The following is a 22,802-nucleotide window of genomic DNA, read 5'->3' as shown; positions in this document are numbered from 1 at the left end:
TGTTGTTAATAAAAAATAAACTTCAGTTTAGAAATTTATTTTAATAGCCAAAAGCAGGGTATCTCTTTATCACACAAATCAAATTGCCATTGTTCTGTTCCATTCTGGACAATATGGGACCCTCTCAGCAGAACTCGATTAACTGCTATAGTTCATTTTAACCATTGACAGCGACATTACACTGAAGCGTGCAGCATGACAAATAGCGGGAGAGAAGACACAAACTAATCACTCTGTTTGCATCAGCTCTAACTGTCCGTGCTCTTTGGTCTTGCTGCATGTGATGATGCCCACCAAATTAGCACGAAAGCGTGTCCCTACAAAGGCAGTCAACTTGGCTGCAAGCAGTTAGCTCACTGCATGTGTAGATTTTCTTCAAAACACCGTGAAGACTGATTGCTGGTCGAATATCCAAACACGTGAAAAGTAATATACCAGGTATGATATTGGTATTTCAGCACTGGACACTTTTGCGATAAGAGAGGATGGAGGAGAAAATTATGAACCCTGAATTGTTTAATTTTTGAAGGAGCACAGTACAGCGCTTTTGGGTCAAAAGGGGAGTGAAAGAAGCAAGTGCGAAAGCCTACTTCCCAAAAACTTAGTACCCGTCATCACGCATAATGTCAGGCCGGGCAACCTCTTGAAAAAAAAAAAAGTGCTCAGTGATTCTGCGAATCGAACCAAGTACCTCCTAGATTGTAGTTGAGCGCTGTAACCGCTCGTCCACTGCAGCAGTGCTTGTGTTCGCCTTATTGCTGATATATCGTCATTCCTTCGAATGAAGCCAAATGCAAAAACGTCCCGTGAAACTTTGTCAAAAATAGAAAAAATAGTTAGAATGCGTTTTCCCAAGGTTACTAGAAGATAGAAACCGCCACGTGTGATTGTATAACCGTGCGCTATTTATTCTTGTACATTACTGTCATGACGTTGGGATAGCCGGCTCTAACGTACGCTACCTTCTCATAGTTTTCCGAATATAGATAAGAAAATAAAAATATATATCGGCCTGTGACAACGCTAATCAACTATTATGAGTTCACTGTCACTAGTGTCACTTTCACTAGATGAATGCTCAGTTTGCTTTCATTATCGTTATTTAGGAAAGTTTTGGCTCATTAACTCAACTCTCTTAATTAGCATTGATTCTCACACCTAAGGACAGTCACACTTCATCTCGCTTTCTGAGTGGCTGTCACTCTCATATAACGCGTACTCCACTTTTTTATGCTCTCCGAGCATCTGACCCTGTTTTGCGGAGACTTTCCCTGACGTCTGCTGGGCCAGAAAATTGTCTTTATTATCTATCAATTTCAAGCTTTCGCGAAGCCAAAACGAGAGTCTCTCTCTCTTTTCATCCTTTTCGTACGTGTGATAACGTCTCTCGACCTTAAGACTCGTATACACGTCCCTTGCTTTGCGCACTCAAACAACGCTGGGCGAAATATTTGCACCGTGTTTTGTGAAAAGCATTAGCACTGAGACACCTCCCGACGAGTCTCCCTCATTTTACGTAGACATGTACCTAAGCGTAAGCGTATGCACGTTCTCGCATTCCGGCTTTATAAAAATGCTGCGGTGCATGGAACCAGCGAAATTGCCCTCACAATTTCATTTGATTACTGCTGTTATCTATTTCCGCACAATTCGTCTGCAGGCACCAAAGTCGCTCATGTGTCTTGTAATAAGAATATTGTAACAAAGGCTGCCTTTGACTATAGGTACAGAACACCCTTACTTTCACCACTATACCGTGCTAGATTGCACCGAATTAGTTAAGTAGCAGCGCAGCTTCAATGAAATGTAAGGTAACTGGTCGCTTTAAATAGGGGAAGACATTCGAGGCACATTTTCAAACATTGCATGCATCGATTTATGTGTGGTTTCATTTATGTGGTACACCTGGAGTGTTGTTTACTTGTACTTGGCGAGATAGTGCATGGATTGCTCGATGACTTAAGGCCATCGAGCAATTTCGTTTTTAGCTACAGTCGTTGATGAAAGGTGAGTGCTTGGCTTTGCACAGCCCGCCAAAACGCCTATTACAACGTACGCGGCATCCCGTAAGCGCTGTAGCAGACGCTCGCGCAACTGAAACTTCGATGCAGGAAATCATTGGCTGTCATCGTATACTCTCGATGCTAGACGCTTTGCGTGCTACCTTGATATTATCGGCACACACTTCTTTCTTTCCTTGTCGTTTCATCAGCTATCATGTGTCCTCCTCGCCCTCTTAAGTGCCGAATAAGTTAAATTCATACCCGCGCTCTAGTAATCCCTCCAGATAAGAGAACTTTTGGCTAAGAAAATGCGTAGCCAAAGAGAAAGCTTTGTGAATTCGGCCCCAGATTTTATGTGTAACTTACTATACGACAGCACAATACATGATCACCCACTCCATCCGTCTATCCGTCCGTCCATCTGTCTGCGCGTAAATCCATCCGTTCATACATATGTCCATCCGTGCGTGCGACCATTCGCGCATCCGTGTATACGTTTTCCTGTACGTCCGTCCTTGCGTTCGTCGTCCATCTATCCGTCCTTTACACTTGTCGACGACTTTAACGTAGGCAATAATGCCTACGTTAAAGTCCTATAGCTTCGCCCTCTAGTCATCATTCACTTCGTGGAGATGCATTGATATTTCTTAAAGCTCTGGAATCAAAATTACCTATCTGTCTTCATGCCATTCCTTGATTGATATAAACTGTCAATCACTTTCAGTGCATTGCGCTTAACAACAATTGATCTTAACCCGAAGCCGTTTCGCTAGCTTCACATATACTTCATTTGGTAATACGTGACATAAATGGATGACTAAAGTATACGACTGGTGCAAACATGATAATCATGATATGCGTGTCATGTAAAACATGACGATATGCTACGCTCATAGTGCGCTCGTGGTCGTTTCGCTAGCTTCACATGTACCATATTTGCTATTACGTGACGTGAATGGATGACTAGAGTATATGACTGGTGCAAACATGATAATCATGATATGCGTGTCATGTAAAAACATGACTACAAGGTATGCTCCTAGCGTGCTCGTCGCTGGTTCGCTAGCCCCACAAATACCAAATTTGGTATTACGTGTCGGGCATGAACGACGAAGGTAAATGACACGTCCACACATGACAATCTTGATATGCGTGTCATGTAAAACATGACTACATGCTACGCTCATAGGACGCTCGCGGCTCCACATATACCATATTTGGTATTACATGACGTGAATGGACGACAAAAGTAAATGACATGTCCAAACATGATAACCATGACGTGGAAGTCATATACAGCATAATTTACGTACGGCTCGTAATGTTGTGCTGATCTTAATGTGACATATCAACCTTCCTCATTCGTGCTTCGCGTATCATCGATTCCCACTTTACGTGGGATCTGCCGATTTTATTTCGTTGCATTCACCAACACAGCGCTGCCGTTGTAAGCCTTTTATTAATGCTCACGCGTTAAAATTACCTCTGTGTGTTCTCGCCGTTCCTGGGTAGATATAAAGTATCAATCACCTGTGGCACATACCCGCATACTAGTGGCACATACCCGGCCACGGGTATGTCCGGCTGTCTGGAGGAAAGTGTTTGACGACAGACGAGACGGGATTGTGACATGATTCGTGCCATGACCAGTTATTCGTATTCGTCAAACCATCTTACCCTCCCATACATATATATTGGTTTACCCCAACAAGGGGGTCATTGCGAGAGCACCCTGACGTAGGCGGCTAGATAGATAGATAGATAGATAGATAGATAGATAGATAGATAGATAGATAGATAGATAGATAGATAGATAGATAGATAGATAGATAGATAGATTCGTAAACAAACACCAAAAGCGCATGCAGTACGCTGATGCAGATAACGTAGAAGCTGATTATGTCCAGATATTGCCACGCAGGCAATACTCTGGCGATCCTAAGATCACACAAGTCACCGCCTGACTACCATCTACCATGTACAAATCAATGACCTCACCAGGCATCTTATTAAGACCATCGTCGACATTCTGGCCATGCACGTCGACGTCAAGCACAAGACGTCGGCGTAAATGGCCGGTTAAGCAGCCGGGCACGCGTGCTCGAGGAGCGAGCAAATGAAGAAGGGCGATCATGATAATGATAATACTTTTCTGGAGATTCTATGCGACTTGGGAAAACGCCTAACTGCTCTGCTGATAATAAAAACTGGTATTCGATTCCAAATGGAAGCCACTTATTCTACATATCAACAAATATTCTACAACAAACCAAAGCCAGTGGTTTGAAATGGCTTGGGAAAACACCTCATGGAATAATTTCGGGCAAGACGTCAGGTTGACAGATGCATCATTGGGCGGCAGAGGCGTTGAATCACATCAGGGTTCACACCGTGTGAATTACGGAAGGGGTGGGCGTCACTTGTCCCGTTAATAGGGAGGCAAGCTCCAGGCTGATTCCAAAGGCTGTCGTATCACCCCCCCCCCCCCCCCCAAACGCACCACGAAAGCACGGACAATTTATTGTTGGTCGTTTTGGTGTTTCGCTGCTCAATGAACGCCAATAGTGGTCCAAAAAACAAGGCAGAGCTGAGAGTTGATAGCAGAACAAAAATATATTCTGAAATAAGGCTGTTCAAACAACCTACATAATGCATCATTGAATTGCTGTCTAGCGACTCAATATTTGATTTCTGAGATTCAGACTACATGCAAGACGAAGAGTTCGCAAACTCAGTAGATCTGTGTTGCCTCGTCGAGATAATGTCCATGCCTGTGGAGCTAGCTTGTGGATGCTCAGTGACGAAAACTTTAAAGTCAAAGTAAAATATTTTGGACGTCTTGTATGACTCCGATTGCAGGTGAGCGTTAACATGGCGTAGGAAAATTAAAAAAAAAACGTCCCTTCTGCGATGCCTGAAAATAAAGTCAATACTCTTTTAATTATGCCACTCATTATTACGTAAGGCCAGGTAACTTAATTTTCATAGACCTATAACACGACGTACTAGAACACTCTTGCAGGTAATCGACTACATTATTCTGCGCCTTTGGACCATGACGCATCCGAATGCTCCATGGTCCGAAAAAAAAAAAAGACGATGACCTCAATTTTTCGTGCGAATTTCCCACTGGGTGTGTGCCCTTTCAAGTGACAATCTGCTTCATTTTGCCATGTAGCAGGCCGCAAGTGCGCTTGTATCAATTTCACCGGTAGGTACACGGAAGCAGCAATTCTTAACCTTCCGCAGCAGCGGCAGATACTCAACTATTGCACCAAGGCTGTGGTAGGTTAAGGTGTGCCCAGGGGTCTCTGTAGAGCCTTAGTGGGGTCACCTTTCAAGGTGAGTACCCATGAACAACCGAGCGCAGGTCGGTGTACTTCTCTATTCATTGGGAAAAACCAGTGGCTTCCTGGTCGGTATTGGGAAACGAACGCTGTTCCTGCCGCATTGGAAGCGGACGCTCTAACCATAAAGCACTTTCTGCGATAAATCCAATGTTTGTTGAAACCATTATTACGTGTTGTCCATTGCAGACGTCTCAGCTGAAGATGACGATGGCACTTCTTGGACAAGTGGCTGTGAGTGTGATGTACCACGAAAGAGTGACGGGCTGGGAAAGATGTGTGTATTCTTTTCAAGGGTGAAACTCCTCTTAGTCTAACCTTGTCCTGTTACGCAAAAAAAGGGGAACGCATTATCTCCCGAAGAGTATAATAGACGGCGCTGTCTTATAGAAGTACACACAAACTGCTGTTGAGTGAAGATATTCTAGATGGCGCTTTATCACTAGTCTCCTATTGACTGCTGCACGGGTTGTGCCTGAGTGCGCGAGGAAGGAATGCCTCTCTCAGTCTCCTGGATCGTCGCCGTATATGGCGGATCTTTGGGGGGTGGGGGGGTATGGACAAAGCAGAGTGCCGGCGCAGAGCGCCGCGGTGGCTCGTGCTTGTCGCCTCGTTGGTGGGGCACGGAGGAAGCGGAGTGGAGCGACTCGGTGGCTCGTGCTCGTCACCAGACAGAGATAGATAGACAGGCGGACACATGGACGGACGCATGGACGCATGCATGGATGGACGGACGCACGCACGGACAGACAGACACATGCAAGAAGGGGCGGACGCACGGATGCAAGCATAGATTGACGGACAGATGCTTCGCCCCACTCATCATCATTCACTCCTTGGATATGCTGTGATTTTTTATGGGCTCTTTATTTTGCCTCCATTTTTCTACCTCGCCCATCGCCTTTCCACGAGTAAGGTAAACGTACACTGGTTGTCCAAAGCTGGTCAACCTCCCTACCTTTCTTTCGCTCTTATTTTTTCTTCTTGATAATTACTGGTTCTTTGATGGCTCAACAGAGAAGATATCACTCCATCGTTTTAGCACTATTGCCGTTTTAGCACTAGAGCGTTAAAGCAGAAATTCCTTTGTCAAAGACGGCGTCCTCGGTTGTGAGGGAAAAGTCAGCGTTGTTCATGAGCGTAAATTTGAGGGAGGTGCAAATAAAGAAAGGATTAAAAGAAAGTTCCGTGTGAGTCGGACTGAGCCTGCGATCCTTTGTTCTGTGGCACGTATGCGGCCACCACGTGTACATCATAATTTTGGTGATCTATATGTATACACCAGTTAGCATTAGCGGCATGCACTTCTCGGTGGTTCTCCAGTGGCTTGAACCAACACCCACGAGATGGCGCACACAGCCCGCGGCCTCTACAGTGACATTAGCGGCGTCTCTTCCACCTCGGTCGATCAGTGGGAGCTCGGCTGCTGACCCAAAGGTCATGGGTTCGATCACGGCCGCGGCGGTCATGTTTCGATGGAGGTGAAATAGTAGAGGCCCGTGTACTATGCGATGTGACTCCATGTTAAAGAACACGAGATGGTCAAAATTTCCGGAGCCCTCCACTACAGCGTGTCTCATATCATATCGTGGTTCCGGGACGTTAAACCCCAAATTCTATTATTATTTTTTTTATCCTCGGCCACGCTTTTAAACTGCATCGCCCCGCTGTGTGTCCATGTTTCGTCGCGCCATATGCATGGCTATTACACCTGGAGGGCGTCCAGACATTGGCTTTCCTTGCGGTAATGGTTACGTGTCCACCATAGGAACAAGGTCCGATTGCGCTATCGCGTTCTACTGATGAAATCTAAGCTGAAGCGTCCTGTAAGTGTTTGTTTCTTTTACCTTGTATACAGCAGTATAACTAAAATAAGTGACAAGCAGTTGTATGACTTGCATTAGACGCTGCGAAAAGGCATTTGATGGAATCCTGCACTGACGTGACAAGCAGTGAAGCCGAGGCGAAGGCAAACTTTGCAAAAGCTTGTGGTGGTTCGGTTCGACAATTCTTTTCTCGCTTAAAACAAAATATATACATTTCGAAAAGTTTCTGTAAATGATACCAACAAAGCATACTGCACAACTATGAATTAGTCATACCTTTACTTGGACCGGTGCTCTGCTAAATTGAAGCCACAATATGGGTCAAAATGGTATACTTTCCCCAAATTGGTCACAACATTATGGCAGTGCTTCTGCTTAATCGTTGCCACAGTATATCTCTCATTTATTATATGAACCTATAAAGACCATAATGAAAATGTTACTAGCTAAATAATCTGTAACTTTGGTCAAGATACTTTAAACATCCTGATTTTTTCTATAGTAACGGTCGGAAATAGAGATAAAACTAAATATTTGCGAGCTTGCAATGAGCTGCGCAGGGCTGAAACAGTGAAACTTGATGATTTTAAAGATTAATCAAGTTGTTTCCAGGGCTCGGCAGAGTGACGCAAGTATTTTCCAGGTTGATTCTAGCTCATTGCTAGGCTTTAGCTTGGTGATGTTAGGCTGTTTTCATGTTTATTCGTAGCGCAGAGGCACGAATGTACAAACTACGGAGAAAGAAACTCGCACTGAACCCGAGCATTCGCACTTCTCAAAGATCGACGGACATACCACCGCTGGCGTAAGCCTTCCATCATTTCAAGAGTCTTCTGGCAGCCACCGTTGCTTTTCCCGCTCCCCAGTATTCTATCGGTCTACGTACTTGGCTTGTTCGGCTGGCTGCCGTCACTTCGCAGCCATTTCTTGGACTAACTGTGGCGTTCTCCTTTTTTAGTTTGCAGATAGAGAAAGAACTTTATTTATCTCATCTTCAGGGCTGATCTTAAGGTGAAGGATCGTACTCGCGGTAGGCCCCCTCTACTAACTCGGCCCACTTCACGATAGCCTCCTGAAGGTCTGGGTTGTAGCTGTGCGTGGCAGCCTTCCACAGCTCCTGCATGGCTACTTAGTTGTTTACGAAGGCTCGGGGGAGGGGAGTGATATTGACATTGCCACATAAAATTTGTACTGGGCTCCATGCAATTGCTCTGGCACATAGCTGTTTACGATGATGATAGTATTCTGACAGGCTACACAATTTTTTGTGGAACATGCCCGTTTATGATGATGATAGTTCTCTAGCACGGGGTGAACAAGGAAGGATTTGTTTAAGAGCTTCGCTGTTAAAATAAATAAACTATCGCAATCACGAAAAATCGGTGCCTTAAGATTAGGCAAAAATTGTTCTGTAGTAATGATTCTGACCAGAATTTTTAAATATGAAGCATTTCTTGGCGAACCAAAGAAACTGAGTGTTTCCATTTGCGTATTTAGTTACCTAGCCGCCTACGTTTGGGAGCTCTCGTGATTGCCTTTTCAGATTGCTGTAGACCATAATCGGTATGGGAGGGTAAAATGATTCGATCGGTGAATACGAGTGTGTGATTGTGACATCAATAACGTGAAAACCGTGTCACGTACGTCCCCTAAACCGTTCTTCCGGAGACGTGTGGCACGTACCCGCATACTCGTATGCGCCACAGGGAATTGACAATTTATATCTACGCATGAATGGCGAGAATAGTCACTGCTAATTTAAATGCAATAGCGTTAGAGAAAGCTGCTTTCAGCAGCGTTGACCCGTTGAATGCAAAGAACAAAAATTAGAATCGCAACTTGAATTAAAACCAAGCATTCTGCAGTACAGCCAGGTATTCTACCATATATCCATGCCACGTTTTAAAACTCTTTTGAAAAAAAAAAATCCCAAGTTGGTGTAATGTCAGTGCAATGTATATTATGGGTGCAGCGCAGGCTATTTTATTGCAAAAAAATGAACATATCATCTTATGAGGTAAGCGTCATGTCGGGTTAACGTCAATTGGGGTTCTACTTTTGGATCCACTTCTATAGTAATGTAATAAACATTACATTTGTATTTATATGATTGAATAAGCTATATTCATGCGTTGCTAGGCCTTGGAGGAAAAAGAGCTACCTGTGATATTCACACCATCTCACCGTAAAGTGCACTTAGTTTTGTTTTGATAATACTGACGTCGGTGTTCAAACGTGAGAGCTGACGTTACGTCAGAGCAAAAGTTACCCTTTAAACAACGTTGTAGTTGACAATCCACAATCCTACGATTGGCACACAACTACAAAATTCACAAAAACCCACGAATCTACCTCGTAACACTTGACTGAAAGCCAAATAAAAAAAAAACTGGCATAGACAATTACACGCCGACTGTTTCAGATTAGACCACTCCCACAAGGCATGAGAACTGTTGAATTTTTTATAAGAGTTGTTTAGCAAGATTCAATTACACTTATGTGAGCAAGGTTTGAAGCGCTCAGGCGTCACAAAACTTCTCGTCAAAATATGTCACCTCGGTAACCTGAAGCCTTTATTTATTTTGCAACAAGCAGACGGTTCCTCAGGTGAAAAGCGGTTTTAAAACCATTTGAAAGTCCCCAAATATATGGCAGCAGTTTGAAAACTCAAGCTTTTCATAAATGCCAACTGGAACACGCGTATTAGCAACACCAGAAGCTGATATGAAGCTCTGGTGCTCGCGAAGATGCTTGCCGTGGACATTTCTACATAAATAAACTTCAGCGCATGGCAACTAACCACATCTGACGTTAACACGGCGTGACGGCTGTATTAAAATAGTACATATATAATGTTTATAAAATTAGGTAGGCAGCACCGAAACCACTATTAACGTTTCACGAACATTAGCGTCTATTTGAAAAGTAGTTCCGAGACCTGGTGTAGCACTGTGGTAAAATGCTTCATTGGCACCCAGAATGCTTGGGTTCGATTACAGCTGAGAATCATTGGGTTGACGTTACCGACGTCGGGTATTTCTTAACACTCGTGCGTTAAAATTGCCCATGTGTGTTCTCGTCGTTCCTGAGCAGATACCAAGTGTCAATCACCTGTGGCACCTACCCGCATACCAGCGGCACATACCCGCTCGTGTGCCACTGTCTGCCGAGAAGTGTTTGATGACGTACACGACTGGATTGTGACGTTATTCATGTCTTGACGAGCGCGTCATATTCGTCAAACCGTCTTACCATCTCATGCTATAATTTTGGTTCACAAGTAAATGGGGTGACCAAGAGGGCACCCAAACGTAAGCGGCTAGACAGATATATAGATAGATAGATAGATAGATAGATAAATAGATAGATAGATAGATAGATAGATAGATAGATAGATAGATAGATAGATAGATAGATAGATAGATATACGCTCAAAGTCCCTAAAGTTCGCTAAGAAATGCTTCGCATTTAATAAACACGCATTACTCTTTTCGTAAACACAAAAAAAAAGCCGAGATCACTATTCATATATTTAATAAATAGAGACAGTAATGTGTGTCTAAGGAACTGTAGCAAATAGTTCGCACGAGAACAAGGAACGAGCCAGCTGTCAGCGCTTCGGTTTCGTGAATCCACGTGTTGTATACTTATGTTGGATAAATCTCTGATAAATATTCGGAATTGTCCCTTTGCAAATAAGTAGTTACAAATTGGCCCAAAATTTACATGTGTTTTGTATTGATTGCTTCATAACGGTAGAACAAAGCATCTGTAGAAGTAGTGCGTGGAACATTTGCAATATACCACAGTGCCCTTTTTTGCAATAAGTGAATTTTTTTTTATGCAGCCTAAGGTTGTGGTACCCCCACACAAGTAGGCAGTAATTTATGAGCAAGGAGAACAGAACGTGGTAGATATGCACCTCGACTTTTTCCGGAAGAAAGTGCCGACGTCATGGCAGAATACCACCAACACACGATATTGATTTAAAATAGTCAATTATTCATCATGACCTGACCATGTCATATGAGCGGAAAACATCATGCCTAAAACATTATATTTTTTTCACTATTTCCACAGGTATTCCCTCAAGCGTTAATGATTGGTGATGAATAATTTACCCGCCTCTAAATCCAGAAAAAAATAGCTTTTTTTCGCATTTATTCGCAGGCCATTGGCAGTAGACAACCGTAGCACGTCTTATAGTTACACTTTGGGCTTTGGCAATATTTTCAAAAAAATTTTCTTCTGAAACGTGAATACTGGTGTCGTCCGTGTACAGTATAAATGCGGCATCATTGTTTATGTTGTCAGTATCATTTATTTAGATATTTAGGAACATTGGCCCTAAGATGCTTCTTTGAGGCACAGCGAAAGAAATTATTTTAAACGAAGAAAAACAACTAGCTATTGAAACACGATGTTTCCACTGAAACAATTATGTGAACAAATTAGGAAGTCAGCTACACCGCGTACCTCATAAGCCTCCAACTTCCCGAGGTGAAATGCGATTATTTAGGGAATCGATGGCCCTGCTACAGTCAATGAAACCCCCCGCGTATAAGCTTTTTTCCTTCAATTTTTATTTATCAGTTTTTTCAGTTAGCAAAGCAGTCTGTGTAGGGCTGCCACACTGAAAACCATGCCGATTTTCTCTAATACCTTCCAAAATACAGGTAATATTGAAATGAGTCGGTAATTTTGTCATCAACATCTCCATTTTTATATATTACAGAATTTTTTTGACATTTTCATGAAGTTTGGGAAGCAGCCAGACTGAGGAAGCAACAAAAGGGAGAAGGCAGGGAGGTTAACTAGAAAGACATCCTGTTGGCTACCCTACACTGGGGGATTAGGGAAGGGGACAAGAAAGACGAGAAAGAGGGAAGAGAGGGAAAAGGAAAAAAAGGGTGGGGGAGAGACTGACAGTAATTTCACTGCAGCGTGTAGAACTCTACCGCATGTCAGAGGCGTTCACACAAGCCTGTCTTTCTCAGGAAACACAGCAGGGCTTTCACTGCCTTGTGGGCTGTCGAGGCATGTGGACGTTGCTGTAATAGCACCTACACAGAAAGAGGCCGATCATCCAGTCGCCGCATTGCGTTGGAAAGTACTTGTCTATCTGAGGCAGATCGAGGACAATGGCATAGCAGGTGTTCGATATTTTCGTCGGTGTCGCAAACATCGCACGCCGCACTGTCAGTAATTTCGATTAACGTGGTATAAGCTTTCGTGGAAGCAACTCCCAACCAAAGGCGATAGAGAAGCGAAGCTGCATGTCGATGTAGGCCGGGTGGAGGCCGGAGTTGTAGTGAAGGGTCGAGCTCGTGCAGTCTTGTACGTCGTATGCTTGGTGTGTTCCACTCAGTCAGGGTGAGACTGCGGGCCAGTTGACGAATCTGCCTCGCCGCATCCGCTCTTGAAAGCGGAATTGGAACGCTGCTCTCTTCTTTATGTGACGTGCGAGCAGCATGATCTGCAGAATCATTGCCGCCTATACCACAATGCCCAGGTAACCACTGAAAGACGATGTAGTGGCCTTTTTGTATTAAAAGGTGGTGAGGTTTCACGGTTTGGTAGGTCAACTGGTCGTGGCATCCGCGTCGGAGAACTGAAAGCAGGCACTGTAACGCTGGTTTTGAGTCAGAAAACACAGCCCATTTACCTGGTCTTTCTTCTGAATTGATGAGTTCCAGTACATTGCGCAGAGCCTCGAGTTCTGCCGTCGTTGATGTTGTCACATGTGAAGTCTTAAAACGCAGAGTTATTCCTTGTGATGGTATAACCACTGCTCCACCTGAACTTGACGGCGTAGTAGAGCCATCTGTGTAAATGTGCACGTGGTTACTGTAGTTTTGTTCCAGTAGGAATAGACTCAGTTGTTTCAGGGCATGTGTCGGTAAGTCCGATTTTCTCCTAATTCCTGGAATCATTAAGTGAACTCGCGGGCGGCTCAAGCTCCAAGGAGGAAGCAGTGGCTTTGATGCAGGTGCGTATGTCTCAGCAAACGATGAACGATGCTTGTAGACAATAGTGCCGTATGTCGTGCGGGGCCTTTCAGCAGCTGGGCTCGCCAGGTGGTGAGAAGGGGTCCTGGCATAATGCCTGGGGTGCATGCGCATTGTCTCGGTAATAATATGCGTCTTTATCGAGTGATCTTGAGCGATGGCAATGGTTTCAGCTGTTGAAGCACTGCGGGGTAACCAACAGCCAGACTGAAAAACTAGATTAACCACGTAGGCTATAGACAAGGAGAAAGAAGGTCAATTACGCGCTTAATCGCTTCAGCCTGAAATTCATCGACCTCGACAGCTTTGCTATTTTTTAAAAAATGTGTGCACTATATCTGCTTCATGTGTGGGTGCAAGAAAGATTCTGCCAGCATTGTGGTAAGAAATGAACAGGGCTTTTCATTGGTTGCACCGCATAGATGGGTCCCATCGGTGGTTACTTTCGTTAAAGAACTGAACAGCTTAGCGGTTCATAGCTTTTCGAAACTTCGTTCGGACACCTTAGATATGTCTCGGAAAACATGCGGTCATAGCTAAAGGCATCTGCCCTTTCTAATGCAGCAGTTTGTTTCTGTAAGTTAAAAAGTTTCAAAGTGCGCAGTATTTTTTGTATGCAAAAATGTCTTCAACAGACAAACTTTTTTCTTGATAATTTTGGTGTGTTCTCGCCCTGCCCAAGATTTTTCTACTTTTCTATTAGGCCTGGCACTTATGTTTGGAAAACAAGTATTTAATGGCTACCCATTATAGAGAAGAATTTACGATAGCTCTTGTTGAGGTTTGACCATAAACAGAAGGCCAACTTTCCCCCAGAAAGTGTCTACGAGACTAATTCCTATTGTTTGTTGGGCATATATCTGTTCCTGATATTTTCATGACAAGTTTGTGCAGCAGTTTTTGAAATTATAATAACGACAGGGCAGTAGTCACTCACTCTCACGCATACCATGCCAGCTGCGCATCAGTGTGTACGTGCTAACAATAAGCATGTCTAGTATTGACTGGCAAGTTGTCGTCACGTGTGCTGGTGCGTATAGTAATGACGTTATTATAGCCACAAGCGGACAGTTGATTAACAAATTCCCGGGAGGTCAAGTTATATTTCTTAAGGTTTGTGTTGAAATTACGCCCTATCAAAATGCCATGCCATCTGATTGTGGAATATTCTAATATTTCGTGAAAAGTTCCAAAAGTACGCTGATATCGCCAGATGGTGGCCGGTAAAATGCCACGTACAAGTTGTTATTCTTTATGCATAGCGCTTCTCAGTCAGGTGTAATGCACATAAATTCCTGAATCATGCCGCAAAGCACATGTTTTTTTACGTGCACTGCCATCCACCTCCTCGGAGGATACGTGAATTGATGAAGTAGTGATTGTATTAATTAGGTTGTACGTTTCACTTCCTTGATGATACTATGTATCAGTCAGCATAAATCACATCACTGAGGAAGTTGAATTCATTATTAAATGTGCTTAACTCAGCTATCATATGAGCGGCAGAACGCACATTGAGGTGAATAGCAGGGAACATGCTCTGCGACAGCACCGTAAGTTCAAGTTCAGATGGCAGACAAAATTCTTGTTATAGTATTCTTGTGCACATGATAAAGTAGCAAACAGCTGGACCACACGCAGCCTATAATCCATCTTGCCTAGGTCAGAATAAGTTTGAATGCACACAACTTGGCCGACTGTGTTTTGCGTGTTAAAATTCTTTCATTCTTAATAGTAATAATTGCTGGACTTTAACGCCCCCAAATAACGATATGATTATGATAGACGCTGTAGTATAGAGATCCGGAAATTTTGACCCCCTGGGATTCTCTAACGTGCCCCTAAGTGTAAGCCCATGGACATCAATCATTTACGCCTCCATCGTAAATGTGGCCGCCGCGGCCAAAATTCGACCCCACGACCTCAGCAGCCGAGACCCTTAGCCACTATTGACAACTGTGGTGGGCAATCCTTTCATTCCTCAGTCACGCACACTGCCAGTTATGCTTTCTTTTAGCAACTGCCTGTGCAAGCAGACGCTTCAGCTTCGGACAGAGATGCTCATTCACAATAATTTGTGCTTAGGTAGAGATTCCTACTTTACGATTCTTAATGCGAATTTTGCGGCCTTTTTCCACGGCAAGGCCCCGTTTCGGCCTGCTTTTGAACTGAACATTTCTTTTGCCCTGCTCACGAGTCGATATGCGGTGGCACACCTGTATAACGTCAGTAGACAGGGGTTCACCTATCGCCCATCTTGCCCAAAAGATCAGTGATGTTTTCTTTTTCCCTCTCGATGAGCCCCCGTCCCCCCCCCCCCCCTTTTTTTTTCAAGATTCGATAGGCGGGAGTATTGTTCGCACTGAACAATCTGCTTCTGCGTTTCGACAATGACTGACTCATTTCACTGCACTTAGCTTTCAGCTTCTCGTTTTCAGCCTCTCGTTTTCCTTTATTTATGAGCCCGACATCGAATAATCTTTAACGTGTGCATGCACCTAGAAAACATCGTTTCGTTCTGCACACCAGTGGTAAATGATCACGCATCAGCCTAGACCTGAAACATCATAAAGATCAAGTAAACTATAACTAAATTTTGTCACCAATAATTATTATGAACTTGCACATTTATTATTATTATAAACATGACGCCCTAATAGTGTCTTGCAAGTCATCGACTGCATTATGATTCTGCCCCTTGGAACTAAGAAGCGGTTGAATATAACTTGCTTTTTGGTGGTCCAAAGGGGAAGATACTATTCCATAAATTAAGCACTGTTGCCCCTTTTTAACGTTATATGCAGCAGTTGTGCTAAAACAAGTCACAAACGCGTGTGCGATGTTCCAGCTGGGACCTCGCGTTGACGTGCTATGCAGGGAAGTTGAGGCAAATGCGCACTTCGTACTACTTTGTGGTTGTGCAGATGAGAAAAGTTTTGCTACCTTCAAGCAAGAGTACTCTTTTCACACTTTCTGCATGTCTTACTAACAAAGCAGACTATGCAACAAAATATAAGCCATACTTTTACTTTGAGAGCTACATTTCGAAAACTAAACCGTGATATAGGTCAAAATGCTCTTTATCCCAACTACATGTGTCAAAATATGTTGGCAATTTTTGTGCTTCATTTGCTCCCAAGTTATTTTATTAACTCAATATAGAAACCTATAAAACATAAAATGTGAGTACATTACTCATGAAAAAATCTGTGCATTTTATAAAAAACGCTAAACATGGAGCATACTGCAATTTTTCGCTAAGGCCAAAATAAAGTTAGAACAAAAATGAAAAAAAAAAGTGTGATCATGAAATATGAGTTATGAAAGAATAACACCTTGATATTACGAAAAAGTTCGTTTCCATAGCAATTGCTCAAACTAGCAATTATATATAACTTATTTAACGTGGCACAGTTTCATGGATGGATCGTCTGTACCCTTTAGATCGGGTGGTGGCTAGCGCCACCTCAATATCTTACCCAATATTTGAAGCGCCCTCTGGGCAACCGAATTTTATATAAAGTCATTCTATATCAAGTGTACCCAGTCAATTTTTGACCATATTCAATCAATCTGAACATGAAAAAAACGCGCAGGTATACGTGAACGTGACAAGTAATTAATCAGGAGTTATATTCCCCCCCCCCCCCAAAAAAAAAAAATGTGTTGCCTTGAGAGTGCTTCAAACTTTGGGCGCCCTTAAATTGTATCAAGCTAAATCATTTATATAATTATAATCGTTTTGTAAATCACTACGAAACATTTTTTTGTTAATTTGAAGGCGATAATTTTGCAATGACTTTAATAGTTAAGCCATTTTTTTTGCCTTTATATTTCGCCTTGGCGAAATACTGCATTTTACTGCATGTTTAGCGTTTTTGTAAAAAGAAACATGAATGTTTCACCAGTAATAAACTTACATTTTCTGTTTTATGTGTTCTTATATTAAATGTCTGAAATACTTTGGAAGTGAATGAAGCAAGGACGTTGTCATAATATTGTGACAAAGTTGGGAAAATAACATTTTGACTCATATTTTGGCTTAATTTTCGCAACGTAGAAGTCGAAATAAAATATGGAATATATATTGTTGCATAGTATAGTTTGTTAATAATACATGCAGAAAAATTTAGGAGGGTAGTTTTTGTTTCAAGGGAGACGAAAAAATTTCCCTCTGAACAACCACAAGGTAGGAGGGAGGCCTTTGCCTCGTCTTCACTGCAGATCGTGTCAGCGTGAGGTGCCAGCGGGAGCTTTTCGGCAGCGAATAATGCATGTCATGCCACTGCTTGTCACTTCTATTAGTAGGACTGCTGTATAGAACGTCAAAAGGGGCAACAGTGCTTATTTTACAAAATGGTATCCTCCTTCTTAAACCACCAAAGAGCAAGTTATATTCAATCACTTTTTACTGCCAAGGGGCAGAATTTCTAATGCGTTCGACTGCTTGCAAGACAGTATGAGGGTGTTGTGTTAGGCTTTTGATAATTAATACACATGGTTTTAACAATAATAACGACTTATTTAAAGTTTAATTTACCTATGCTGTTTTCACGATGCTTATACCACTGATGTGCGTGATGAAAGGATGTTTTTTTAGGTGTACTTCACGTTGGAGATGATTTTATATCAGGCCCATAAATGTCACCTAATTCAACATTTTAGTTTGTCATTAAAACTTTTTGTCCATCATTTTTAACAGTCCTAGGGTGTTAAAATGTTAAAAGCATGCCACCCTTACTATAAAGGTTTTTAATTAAAATGTTTTCAGCATCTTCGAGCCACTGACAAAGAAGGGGTGAAAATGTTAAGATGCCTCCGGAAATTATGACTGAGGTGTCATTTGCAAAGAGTTCTGCGGAAACCCGCAAGATGGCGGATGGGTTAAGAAAGAGAAAGAAGACAACCATCCGTTTGGATTTCCTTGTGGTTTTGTGCTACAAATCAGGTGGTTGTGTTCTTTCCCTTTTCCAGTGAAGTGCCATTTATCGGCCCGATATTGAATCATCTTTAACGCGTACACGTAGGAATAATTTCATCATGCAGACCAGTCGTAAACAATCACGCGTCGGCCTGTACCTCAAACATCACAGCGAGACCTTAAGTAAACTATATTTTAATTACGTAGTTAATTATGTCAACCACGAAGAAAAAACCCGGAGGCAGACAAAGGGGGTTTAGTTTAAACATAGGACCACGCAGCCAAGCAGAAGAGAGACAGATGATAGGTGTAACCTTAAAGGACACGAAGAGAGCAGAATGAGTCAGGCAAAAAATGGGTGTTAAGGACATACTGTATATACCGGAAAAAAGAAATGGAGATGGGCCTGGCAGGTAGCGCTTAGGCAAGATAACTGGGGGTCATTAAAAGTGACTGACTGTATTCAAAGAGAAAACAAACGCAGGAGGAATAGACAGAAAGTTAGATGGGCGGATGAGATTAAGAAAGTTTGCGGCAACTCAACGTGATCGTAGCAAACACAGGACGGGGTTGATCGGCGAAACATGGGAGAAGCCTTTGCCCTGCTTTGGGTGTAGTGAGACCGATGATTATGATGAACACACAGAAAAGAAAAAGAAGAGTGATGTGCCGCAGACAACGACCATCATGCATCGAGTTCATGCTAGGTGGCGCCACAGTAGCCGCACGGCGGCAAACAATACTTTGACACGACAGGTGGGGCCGAGTTCCTGAAGCTATTTGTTTTTGCCAGCTCATTACCAGTAAAGTAGCAAACAGTCATTACCAGTGTCCTGCAGGCTCCACTAATGATACACCCTGCATCAGGATTTCCTGAGATGTTCTCTGAAGAACAATTATAGCGGAAGACGTTTATGAAAATATCAGCCCTGTATTTAGGCATTCCTTGTACAAGTTGATACTAAAACTGAACGCTGTTTGAAGAGCTGAGAATTGAGCTGGAGCATGTACCTAAATGCCACTCGCGTTCAGTTGAGACTACACTGGCAATCGGAAGAACATTCGGGGTTCTAAGTAAACAGTGGTATTTATCAGAGTGCGCAGATGCGCTGCAGTAGGAAAAAGGCATAAACAGATACACAACGCAGAAACTCTGTTCATGTTCCCATCTATTTGATATATTCAAGGTTTTCAGGAAAGTCCTGTTCGCTCACTGGAGATCATTAGGCTGTCTATGTGGAGTTTCTTTACGAGACGCGGCAAGTTTTGTTTAGTGTTGCCAATTATGTTCCAGTCTATATAAGTAATTGATTTCGCCAACTGAACTCAGTGGCCACGAAAAATTAAAAAAAAAATGGAGGTTATGCAGTGGAACGAGACGCGTGAGATTGTAGGTCGCATCGTGACCTTGCTATAAAAGCAGCTCGCATTCACCTCGCAGCCGCCCATCAAGAGGTGAGTTGAAGTGCCCTTCAGCACCCTCGCGTAACATATAGCCATTGGTGGCAAACGCGTTATAAAATCACTTCCCCCGTGGCGGCTACCTTCCCATAACTGGGGCAGCGCGGCATGGGTGACAAATGACAGCATGTATACACATGTTGCACATGCAGGTCACGCCATACCTCGGCGTTCCGCTACGCCGTCGCAGCTCGGTTGTCCACCGGCCTAATGATAGGCATGAGGGAACGCCGCCTTTGACAGGGCCCCGAGAAAGCGCAAAATTAAAGGCCGATTACGCCACCTCGGGACGACCGTGGCGACGAACGCTGCAATGGCGGAATTACAGCTCGAACAAAATTACGGACCGAACGGAGGCGCGGCAGAAGCAGGCGGAAATCAAGAAGTCAGGATCGAATTCCCCAACCACCGGCACGTTCATTCAAATTACATATTTCGCTTTCGTTCCCCAGAGGTTACTGTCTGGGAGGGGTACTTAAATGTGACGTCAAGTTGAAGAAACAAAAGCCAGGTGCCCGGGACAGCGCATGCCGTGAAGAACAAATGCAGCAGCGTATAGGTCCGACGCGTTTGCGTCTGCGTGCTCGGACGAGACGCCGCGATGTCTCCGAAGCTTGACCGCAGCCGGCAGCCATCATATTGCGAAGCGATCATAGAAAGCAGCGCCACATGGCCGGACCATTTTCTCCTTTCCCGCTTTCGTTCGAGGCGCGCGAAATTACCCGGTTGCGCGAGTGTCTGCTTCCACCCAAGGCTTCGGTCCGTGGGACGTGACACGGTGGCAAGTTGTCGACAGGCGTTCTCCGCCAGGCGGGTGCTAAACACAGTTATTAGGCCTAGCGGCCGCGTATGCTCTGCGGCTCGTTCGCGACGGCCACACTGATGTTTTTCGGGCCCCGAAAGGGGAGGGCAATGCTCGACTGTCGATGGCTCAATAACAGAGCGGCGCGCCGAGCCTCTTTAGCTGTCATTAACCGCGGCGACAAAAGAGTTGCCTTCTTCGGGCTCCCCCGTCGGCCGTCGGATTACGGGAGCAGGGTATTCGCACTGTATACGTGGGGCAGGAATATTTCAGTACGCAAACGATAGCTTCCGTGGGGCTTTTAGCGGGGCCCAACGCACCTGCGCATCGTTTGTAATGGCGCCCCCAGTTTGCAGCTCCGCGATATTGTGACGTCGATTTGAGAGCAAAGCAAGAAAGCCGAAAGTGAGAAAATATACGGAAGAACATTACGTTACCATCAAAGATCGCTGAGCGAATAAAAATGCTGAAATACATTGTCTTCTCCATAGAAATTGTTTTCAAAAGCCGGTTTTCTTCCGTATTACTTATCAAGGAGTATTTCAGCATCTCAGAAAGAGTTGTCTTTTTTCTTTCATACTTTGACTTTTTTGTCCTCGTTTGTAGTGAATCGTATCGTCACTGAAATACGGCTTTAAGTAGCGAAAAATGATGATACGGTATTGAGATAAGACTACTATGCTCCGTAACAATTCTTAGTTACGCTGCAATATATATATATATATATATATATATATATATATATATATATATATATATATATATATATATATATATATATATATATATATATATATGAACAGATCACTCAAGAAACATTTTTGTCCTCTTGGCTTCCCTCTTTCACCAAGTATGTACCATCGATCACCCTTTTTTGTTGTCAAAGATCAGAAAGAGAGAGTACGTCTTCCTCAACTCTCCTAGCCCACCTGGACGTTCCATTTGGACGTTGTTTGTATATTTACATTTTAATAAAAATAAATAAATATTACCGGTCAATCTTTATGACGAGTTTTTGAATGCAGCATATTTAACTTTCTTTAAAGATAAACGGTTACCGTTGTGGAGAGTCATTCGACTCTCCGAAGAAACTGTAATGATCTTCAAAAGGTAGTTGAAGGGTATCTTTAAAGAGAAATATCTGTACGTGCGGCGTGTCAGGGCTAACTGAAAAGAGTAACAGCCACTTATTTTTTTACTCTCTCTTTTTTAGAGTGTAAGTCGAATAGCGGTATTGAAAAGAGCTGCGGCACACACCAAGGGGACCCTATTTTCATTCTTCATTGAATGCGACATCCGTTCACACCGACGACACTAACCACGACGTGTTTTGACGGAATACGTGAGTCTTTATCACCTATTGCGTGCCATTGCGTTGAAATACCTAAATAGGCGCGTTGTTTATTCATAATCTGTTTTGCTATTTCCCCCCGTAAGCGTGGGCTTGAAATGGTGAACCTGCAGTTTTTTGGGCGCATATCGCTGTCACAGTGACATACGCGCGAGCATTCGTGTCGCCTACGGTGTGAATCTAGTAGGAATGGAATTTTTAGGAAATATTTCTTTCACCAGGCTCAACGAAAAGCGATTGACTGATTGATTGATTGATTGATTGATTGATATGTAAGGTTTACCGTCCCAAAACCACCATATGATTATGAGAGACGCCGTAGTGGAGGGCTCCGGAAATTTCGACCACCTGCGGTTCTTTAACGTGCACCCAAATCTGAGCACACGGGCCTACATTTCCACCTCCATCGGAAATGCAGCCGCCGCAGCAGAGATTCGATCCCGCGACCTGCGCGTCAGCAGCCGAGTACCTTAGCCACTAGACCACCGCGGTGGGGCTCAACGAAAAGCGATTGCACGACAATCAACGCTTATTGTCTCAAAAAGAAATGTGAGCGAAATAAGCAGGCAAGAAGTATAGCGTAAATAAATGCGCCACCGAAAGGCTGAAGGACAGCCCGGAGAAGGACGACAAACTGCCACTTCCAATCTTTCCAAGACTAGCGTCCATTTTTTTTTGCAGTATTATCGCTTCACGTTCCGACATGCAGTAGCGGTTCGCGCATATGAGTTTGCAAGAGGGAGTGGGCATAGGTGGGCCGAAAGGGGGCGCTTCGGGAGTAGGGGGATGGTATAACGGTCGATGTGCATGCAGGAGGACAGGCGACGTGGCTCGGCGTCACAATGTATCCGTTAGGAAGCGTCGCTCCTCGAGTCCGTCCGAAACTGACGGCATCCAGAATGATCGCGCGGGCAGCGTTATAAATCTCCGGCGCGCACCGTACAGCGGGACGAGGGTCAAAATGCTGAATCCGTGATAGCCGCGATTGCTGTTTTCCGCCTTCTGATCGCAGCCCCCCTCGTCTTGGATCGGCAAAGCAAGCCACGGCGAGCGGGATTGAGCGCGAGCACCATGCAGCTTATA

The 22,802-nt window shown here is 43.7% G+C and overlaps 1 long non-coding RNA gene across 1 annotated transcript in view; it reads left to right on the top strand.

The window, feature by feature from the left end:
* The window catches only part of LOC142775783 (uncharacterized), a 670,285-nt gene that overhangs the window by 85,952 nt on the left and 561,531 nt on the right, over positions 1-22,802 (top strand). The window lies entirely within an intron of this gene.

Source organism: Rhipicephalus microplus, chromosome X (assembly GCF_043290135.1).
Source record: "Rhipicephalus microplus isolate Deutch F79 chromosome X, USDA_Rmic, whole genome shotgun sequence".
NCBI classification, from domain to species: domain Eukaryota; kingdom Metazoa; phylum Arthropoda; class Arachnida; order Ixodida; family Ixodidae; genus Rhipicephalus; species Rhipicephalus microplus.
Note: the sequence above shows the minus strand (reverse complement) of the source record. Positions and strands in the feature narration are given on the sequence as shown.